The 8,812-nt window shown below is 36.4% G+C and overlaps 1 pseudogene; it reads right to left on the bottom strand.

Moving 5' to 3' along the window:
* Positions 1–83: 83 nt before the first annotated feature.
* On the bottom strand, positions 84–1,797 carry LOC143594701 (RNA-binding KH domain-containing protein RCF3-like; annotated as a pseudogene).
* Positions 1,798–8,812: the final 7,015 nt, after the last annotated feature.

The raw sequence follows: 8,812 nt of genomic DNA, 5'->3' as shown, positions 1-8,812 counted from the left end.
CCAAGTGGCCCAATAGGGCTCTTGCGTCACCAAACTTCTTATTTGTTATAGTAGTAATATATAGAAATATTATATTATTATACCTCTTTGCAGATACGATTATTAAAACATCATCTCCTTCAACAGCAGAACTATGAACCATAACCAACGCGCCAGACTCTTGCCTAATTTGTTTGATGATTGCACCGCCTTTTCCAATAACCGCCCCGATGTTTTCAGTTGGACAAACGAACCGAAGTGAGAAGTCCATTGCTCGGTCACCTGAATCGTTTTGTAACTCGTGTATGGGCCCATTACCGAGACTGTGCCCATGGGTGCCCCTGGGTTCGAGCCCATGTAGCCACTGCTGGCTCGGTGGAGATAGAAGACAAAAGAGATGTTGGGACCGTGATGGATTATCATGAAGGCGAGATGCTATTTGGTAGAGAGCGTTTCTAACAACCGTAGTGTCCTCCGCTGATCTATAAAGATAAAAAAAAGTTTCAAACTTTTAGCACAGTTAAGTCTGTTTATGCTAACACGAAGAGCATTGTTTGTTCGTTTAGTTAAACAAATGAAAATGAACACATTTCTCGTTCTTTCATTATTAGTTTGTAATATTTACATACATACGATTTAGCCTGGTTTTATGAAATTAAAATATCAGCCATTGCAATTTAGTATAGCTTTATTAACTTTTTAGACCTAACATATTGATATTCACATTTACTGTTAATGACTTCACTCAGTTATGTTCGTGAGCTGTTCATTTATACGGTTGACAAACAAGCATAACACAGCATGCTGTCATTTTCTTAACGAACGGACATGAACAACAAGAGCCTGTTCATTAATCATTCGTGTTCGATTGTTAGTTCAGTTAAAGTTAAACAAGCAAACGAACATGAGCATGTCATTTTCGTGTTCGTTCAATTTGTTTAGAGGTTTTAACTTAATAATTTTCCGCTTTCAAGATTTTAGTTACAACTTACAAAGCATATCATTTACAATGAGTTTAACCGATATGTATATCTGTATGGTTACATTAATTCTAAACGGTGGCAAGTTTAGAGTTAAACTGACAGAAAACAGGGACTGGCTTTGATCATGCAAACGGTTACCAGTTAAAGAACATACGTCTAAAGTTTAAATCTAAATTAATCAAGACGGGTTATACAAACCAACATTTTAGTACCTGAAGAAGCTCATCAGAATTCAATGCACAGTATGGCAGATGATCACCGCCCAGAATACGAATTTGAGCACCCGTTTCATTCCTTATACTTTGCACAACTTGTCCACCTTTCCCAATCACGCATCCCGATTTGATCAGAAGCACAAGCATTCTAACAATAACATGTTGAACTTCATCAAAATCATCACCAACCGCTTCTTCAGCTATAATAATATCATGCACCTAAACAAGCATCTTGTGCAGGCGAAACAAGATAATTACCATCTCCACAACTGTTAGTTTCTTCACTTGAACTGTAGATAATAACAACTCTCTCCTCACAACCGGCACGTTTTCATTGATTCTAATCTTTGCGTGCGTTTCGAACCTTAACTGTTTCACAATTTCACCGCCTCTGCCGATTAAACTTCCAACTTTTCTACTAGGGCATAGGTATCTGTACACTGTATCTTCTGGTCCGATAGCATGTGACTCCCTTGCATCAGTAGGGAAGTCAGGTTGATAAGGATATCGTTTCCATAGTCGGTAATTTCGCGATCCATTAGCAGATAATAATATGCTAATCACTCTGGTTGTAGGTCATAAAAGGAAACAAATAGACCAATAAACAGAATAAGATTCATGAATCTAATATAAGTACATAAGTAGTAAGCTATCATATAAAGTAAATGGTTCTGAAGCTAGTTATTCACTTAAAATCATCAAATTCAAGCACTGATTGTGTGTATTTTACATTTCACAGTCATTATCTTAAGCTTCAAAAAGAGTAGGGGCGTAACAAGTCGAACCCTGAGGTCGTCTAGACTTGGGCTTGGCTCGTTTTGACTTACAAGAGCATGAGCTCGGCTCGTTTCGAGCTCTTTTTCAAAAGCTCGATCTCGGCTCGTGAGTTGTGAGTTGTTCTTTCAAGCTCGGGCTCGGCTTGTAGATTATTTATGAGTTAACATATATAAGTTTTTTTATTTTTATACATTTTGAGAAAATCTTAAAAGAGCCTAAGCTTGGCTCGAGGTCGTGTGGAATACCTTAAACAAACCGAGCCGAGCCCAGGCTCAACTAGACTCAAGCTCGGCTCCGTTTTGACTTACAAGAGCTCGAGCTTGGCTCGTTTCAAGCTCTTTTCTAAAGCTCGGTCTCAGCACGTGAGTTGTTTTTTCAAGCTCAAGCTCAGTTTGTTTATCATTTATTAGTTAATATATATTTCTTTATTTTATACATTTCGTGAAAACCTTAAACGAGCCTAAGCTCGGCTCGAGCCGAGCCAAGCCCAAGCTCAACTAGACTCAAACTCGGCTCGTTTTGACTTACAAGAGCTCAAGCTTAAGCTCAGACCATTAGAGCTCTTTTTCTAAAGCTCGGGCTCAGCTCCTGAGTCATTTTTCAAGCTCGAGTCCAACTCATGCTCCACTCACTTGTTACTTATTAATTAATTAATTAATATATATATATACACACATATTTTTATTATTTTTATACATTTTGAGAAAACCTTAAACTAGCCTAATCTCGCTCGAGCTCGTAGTACCTTAAACGAGTCAAACCTAGCTCGAGCTCAGCTTTCAATGTGAAACTAATACATAAAAGTCCTAAAGAGGTAAAACTTAATATACGCAACCCTCGACAAGCCTAAACTAGCTTAATATTCATTAGCGGATAAGGTCTACTAGCGCGTTACTATCCACAAACAAATTACATCAATTTAATTCATATAAACACCGATTAAATGCTCATAATCAACTGCAAAACCTAATAGAATCGATTCAAATATCAATTCGTATGAAATTGAGAGAATAATGCTTACTGTGTGTTGATGAGTGTGCGAATGAGACTAACACACACAGCCCATATGCGTGAGAGGTTTACTGTAGCAGTTTTTTGCAGGTTTTGCAGGCTTTTATTTTGTTTGTATGTTTTGAGGGTTTCAGCACCGAAAGAGGGGCGCCGTTAGTTACTAATAATATTATATTTTACATTTACATGTTGTGTTCGGTCAGTAAACGAACCAAACGTTTAGTGAGCAGTTTATAAACAGTTCGTCGGGTATTCGTTTGTGTTTGTTTGTTTAAGAGTGAACTGGTTTACGTCTATGTGGTTTCATTTCTCTTGTAATTAAACCTGATGCAGTAATCCTGTTAAGTCTAGTCGTTAAACCCATCAATGTGTCCTTCACGTGAGGGCAGTTTTGTTCTTTTTTTTTCCTAAAATACACCCCAGCCCCTCACGTAAGGGATTTACGAATTAGGGCTGAGTTTTATTTTGGGAGAAAAATGGCAAAGCTGCCCCTCATCGCCTCACGTGAAGGATACGCTGATGGGTTTTAACAACCAGACTTAACGAGATTAGTGAATTTGGGTTTAATTGCAAGTGAATTAAAACCACAGAGACGAAAATCGCAAATTTGAAACTGTTGGAGTAAAACCGTATATTTGGACAAACCACATGGACGAAAACCATGGTTTACTCTTCGTTTAATAAATTAATGAACATGAACATAGTAATGTGTTAATGAACATTCATTCATGTTTGTTTGTATTTATTACCTCTAATAATATAAAATAGGAAACTATATTTTCAAATTATTTTTGTATTGTTCTCTTTTATTTTTTATTATTCACATTGATGAGTACATTAATCTCAATCTTCAGTTTCGCCGATTTAGTTGTGCTCGTGAACCGTTTGTGAACACGTTATTTCCTTAACAAACAAACATGAACAAGGCATTATTCATGTTCAATCGGTTCGTTTGCAGCCCTATGCAACGATACACAAGTGGCCCCTCATATTTTTCTAAGCAAATTGGATTCAATAATCTCATCTTTTTGCACTTTGGCAATAATAATCAACGATCCAACCTTTCAAACTAATTGTTTTCATGGACATCCCTTAAAAAAATTAACTTCGTTTGATTCGATACAATATTTGTACACTACCAGAATACAAAAAAAATTGGGAAATTCACAAAATAACCCATTTTATAGAGAAGTCTCATTTTAGTCCTTTTTCCCTCAAAAATCTTTTATAATTTGGACTACAAGACGCTTTGGGAAAAGATAAAAATAAAAAGGGAGCAGGCCAAATTGCAAAGAAAGTCAGGTAAACGACGAGATTTGGGGAAATAATGCCGTGCAAGTTCAAATTATTTTGTAATCTTGGAGCAAAAGTCCATATTTTTCCAAAATTTTTTATTCACAAAACCGTCTTGAGAGACTGTTTTTTTATGTTTCCTACCTTTCCCGTCCATATTTTCAAATTCTTAGAAAAATATATTTTTTACAATTATACCCCTTAACCACCACCACCACCTTGAACCACCACCATCACGTCGGCCCCACCCCATCACCACCATTGATCGTAAGGGGTATAATTGTAAAAAATATATTTTTCTAAGAATTTGAAAATATGGACGGGAAAGGTAGGAAACATAAAAAAACAGTCTCTCAAGACGGTTTTGTGAATAAAAAAAATTTGGAAAAATATGGACTTTTGCTCCAAGATTACAAAATAATTTGAACTTGCACGGCATTATTTCCCCAAATCTCGTCTTTTACCTGACTTTCTTTCGAAATTTGGCCTGCTCCCTTTTTATTTTTATCATTTCTCAAAGCGTCTTGCAAGTCCAAATGATAAAAGATTTTGAGGAAAAATGACTAAAATGAGACTTCTCTCTCTAAAATGGACTATTTTGAGAATTTTCCCCAAAAAAATTCTTAACTTTGAATACAACTCCATTTTCAATTATACTGCAATGATGTCGAAATAAATGAACAAATAAAACGTAACTACGTATTTAAGTGTTTTAGACAGCTAATGAAATTAATTTTTTTTATAAAATAAATTAAGTTAAATCATAAATGAAATGCTATTAAAATAAAAGGTTGATGTCCTAGCTATAGTGGCAGGCACAGTGCTATTTTACGCCTATACCAATAACCAATATGCCAGATGGCTAGCCGAAACTGTTGGGCTTCAGGTTTTATGTATGGGCCTATAACTCGTTTCAGAATGGTCCAAAGTAAGTCCAAAATATACTGACTATCAAAGTTTAAACTAGTGGTGTACAAACCCGGTTTTTTCTAGAACCGATCAATTTGGTCAACGCCGAACCGGTATGGTTTGAAAATGGTTTAAGAGCAAGAATGTTCAAACAGGTTAGAACCGATTCGGTTCAGTTTAGAAACCGGTTTGGTAGTTCCAAAAGGGAATTGATACTAGAACTGCGGGCTGAATCAGTTTGAGAACCGGTTTTTTTGTCAAACCATTTTGATTCTGGCTATAGTGAACCAGTCTCAAACAGTTATTTTGTACCACTCTAGTTAAACATTGACAAAGGTCTTCAACCGAGACCTAATTTTTTATATTCGTTTTAGTTTTTGTGTTATTAACAAGGAAATGAAAATACAAAACATAGTTTTTTTGGTAAAATTTTACCTTGTTTGGGATGTTGAACAATGTGACTAGTAATTTTTCCCAACTAAAATTGTCATTCAGAAAAGACATCCCACAACTTAGCTACCACAAAGTAAAATCAATAAAACCTTGCATTTGGAAGTGTTTGAACCACACTATTGTACGTATGGAATGACAAACATCATATCACTATACCACTAGGTCGTGGGTTATGATGCGATTATATTATGTTTTTAGTTTCAAAATTGTAATAAATGCTGTTTAATTCAACATTTTTCACAAACGTAACATGCTAGTCACTAGATGAGAGGGGCAGTGGTTTGGGTTTGTGTGTTGTCAGAAATTGCCGTGTCACCAGAGAAGATATGGGTATATTCAGGTTATGGGTAGTGATTTTAACTACATGATGACCGCCGTTCGAGTCATGCAAAAACCTAATTAACCTAGTAGCTAGGGTAAGTCAGGTATTGTATCCACGAGAAGTATATAGTCAGTGTAACATGTAATTAATTTCTAAATTATGAAGTAGCCTATTAGAGTGCTGGTCACACTAGCAATGATTTAGTTTTTAATGTTAAACAAGCAATTATTTTAAAGTTCAAACAATTCACAAAATCAAATCACACCCAGGGTTCAAGCATATAGCAAACAACAATCTCATGTCATTTAATAGATTAATTATCAATAATCGAATATGGTTAACCAACTAGTTAAACCTTAGACATCAACAATCGCTAACACACGGCACTAGTTATCAAGCGGTCACTGCCAGTGTGACTCAACCAAGGGCAATTGTATGCTTTATCACAATCAAACTAATTAATACAAACGCTACGAGCTTGTGTCACAACAACCGGCACACTAATCATTCTGATCGAAATAAACCTAAACCGACTGAGTGCACAGTAATACCAAACATCAATATTCATAGATCGACAATCAATAATTACAAATATTTAGTTCTTAAAACATGAAAGAAACTGAACAAGTACAATACTCTATATCCCGGGTATGACTCAAGGAGACTAACCGCTCATGGTGATAATCTGGTCTTCACTTGATGTTTGGTAGGCCATGAATATGGATTGGAAGTTGAATAAATATGGTTTTTTTATGTTTTTAACCTCCCGTTCCTGTTCGTGCCACCCATCGCGGTAAGCGATGGGGTCTTCACTGGTCCATCGCGTATCACGATGGACCAAAGTCAACCTTTTTTAAATATTAAATACCATCGCGATACGGATGACCTTCTTTCCATCCCATCGCGTATTGTGATGGGTCTTCTCACCAGCAAATCCAGTTTCATGTCTCGTAATGTTTGCTGGACTCCCGGGTCTTCATCCCGTGCTCGTACAGGTACAAAATAACCACTTTAAATACTTGTGGCATGAAATGCAATAAACACGTATAAAGTATTGAAGTTCTATAAATAACCGATTAAAACTAGTAAAATAACGAACTGAAATATATATAAACTATCCGAACATCACTACACGTCATTGTTAAAGAGTGACGTCAATGCCATGTCAATGGGCCTTTAACTCCGTCATTTCACATGAATGTAGTGATTTTAACTAAATATTACATAAAAGAACAAATGAAAAATAAAAGCGAAAATGCGTGATTGGTTGGTTTGTAAGTGACCCCATCTAATTGAATACCTCCCCCTCCCCACCCCCCCCCCCCTCCATTAAAGCATTGGCAAAAGCAGCCATGACGCCCCTCCTTGGCACTAACATGTCACAGCTCTTGACACCTATACCCCGGGAGGGGAGCCGTGAATGTTGAGTGGTGATATCGGTGTTTATTAAAATAATTTGCAGCGGAATATTTCATCAGGACCGTAGTTAAGAAAAATGATCAGAGTTATAAAAACACTATGATTTTTATTTCATTAAACTTGGATTAAAACCCTTTTTTATACAAACATAGGTTTTGTAGGGATAAACCTAATTTACAAAACACGTTTCATTATTTTGGTGACAAGCCACTTATTTAAGCTGGAAGCCCGCATGCATCATTCCTTTGTCTCTAATAAGTCACCTGAAACATGTTTAAAAATATTTGATCAGCAGAAAATACATGTGAGTACATTCATTTATAAATTATACATTTTACAGTTACAGCATTAAGATGTTTTTACATCTGCCTGCTTACAAATTACCGAAAGGTACTTGTCACTTGACCGTATCTGTGACTGTGGTCATATTAATTATTTGCTAAGACTTGTCCAATAAGTAACGTGCAATTGCCCAATAGGCAAGCCTTGTATACAAAACCCCACTATACCAGTAGTAACCATCCCGTAAGTTTACAGAGACTTAATCACTGTAATGTAATTTAAATCATTTGAAAATATTTAGACTATCTGTCATGAGTTTGATGGGTTTAGAAAAGCATCATGACAGTGTTGGAAAATCAGTTGTCTCACGCAAATGTGAGTTGTGAAAAAACTTGAATGTCTCACCTTGAAAGTTTACAATTATTAAGCCTCTTGATAATAAGCACCTATGTTGAGTACAATGTAGTATATCTAAGTTAGTATAAACCCCATAATCATAACGATAATCACGAGACATGAAACTTTACACGATGGCACAATGTCTTACCATGTTCAGGGAGCTTTGGGATTCGTGTATATAAGTTCCTTTCAATCGAAGAGGGGATCGTTAAGACTACTCGGGTATAATACCAACTTCTTAATACTCAATAAAACAATAAGTGAAAGAGAGATCAGATTTTTGGACGACGAGTGATGTCTGGATTTCCAATCTATTTATACTTGAAATTGAAATTCTTCGCCTCGCGCGAAGTAGGTATAGGGTTGTCGAGTGAGCCCTAGCCATGCCACGTGGCACAACACGTGTCAGGTAACATCTTCACGTCGCGCGAAAGACAAAAGACTTTCTGGATAACTATTACTACTTCACGTAGTGCGAAGAAGCTTATCCAAGCTACTAAGGCGGCCCCGCGAGCGTGCGAATTGCAAAGTGCGCCATCAAAACGTCACATTGCGCCATCGCACGTCGCCCGAGCCCGTACTGGGTGTGATTTCGCACATAAGAATATTATCATGTGAGTTTCTTCCTTATAAAAAAGCTTACAAGTTTTATAATCTAACAATGTGGGACAAGAATTAGAAATCTTATTTATACCATGGTGGAAGCCTTTCATTTTTTTTCATCCACCAATGTGACATAGAATTTACTTTATTTATTTTTCCTTTGTTTT

Source organism: Bidens hawaiensis, unplaced genomic scaffold, assembly GCF_021521415.1.
Source record: "Bidens hawaiensis isolate Kalapana, Puna unplaced genomic scaffold, B.hawaiensis_p1.1 tig00044078_1, whole genome shotgun sequence".
Classification (NCBI taxonomy): Eukaryota; Viridiplantae; Streptophyta; class Magnoliopsida; order Asterales; family Asteraceae; genus Bidens; species Bidens hawaiensis.
The sequence above is the reverse complement of the archived record's forward strand: the minus strand, read 5'-3'. Positions and strand labels throughout refer to the sequence as shown.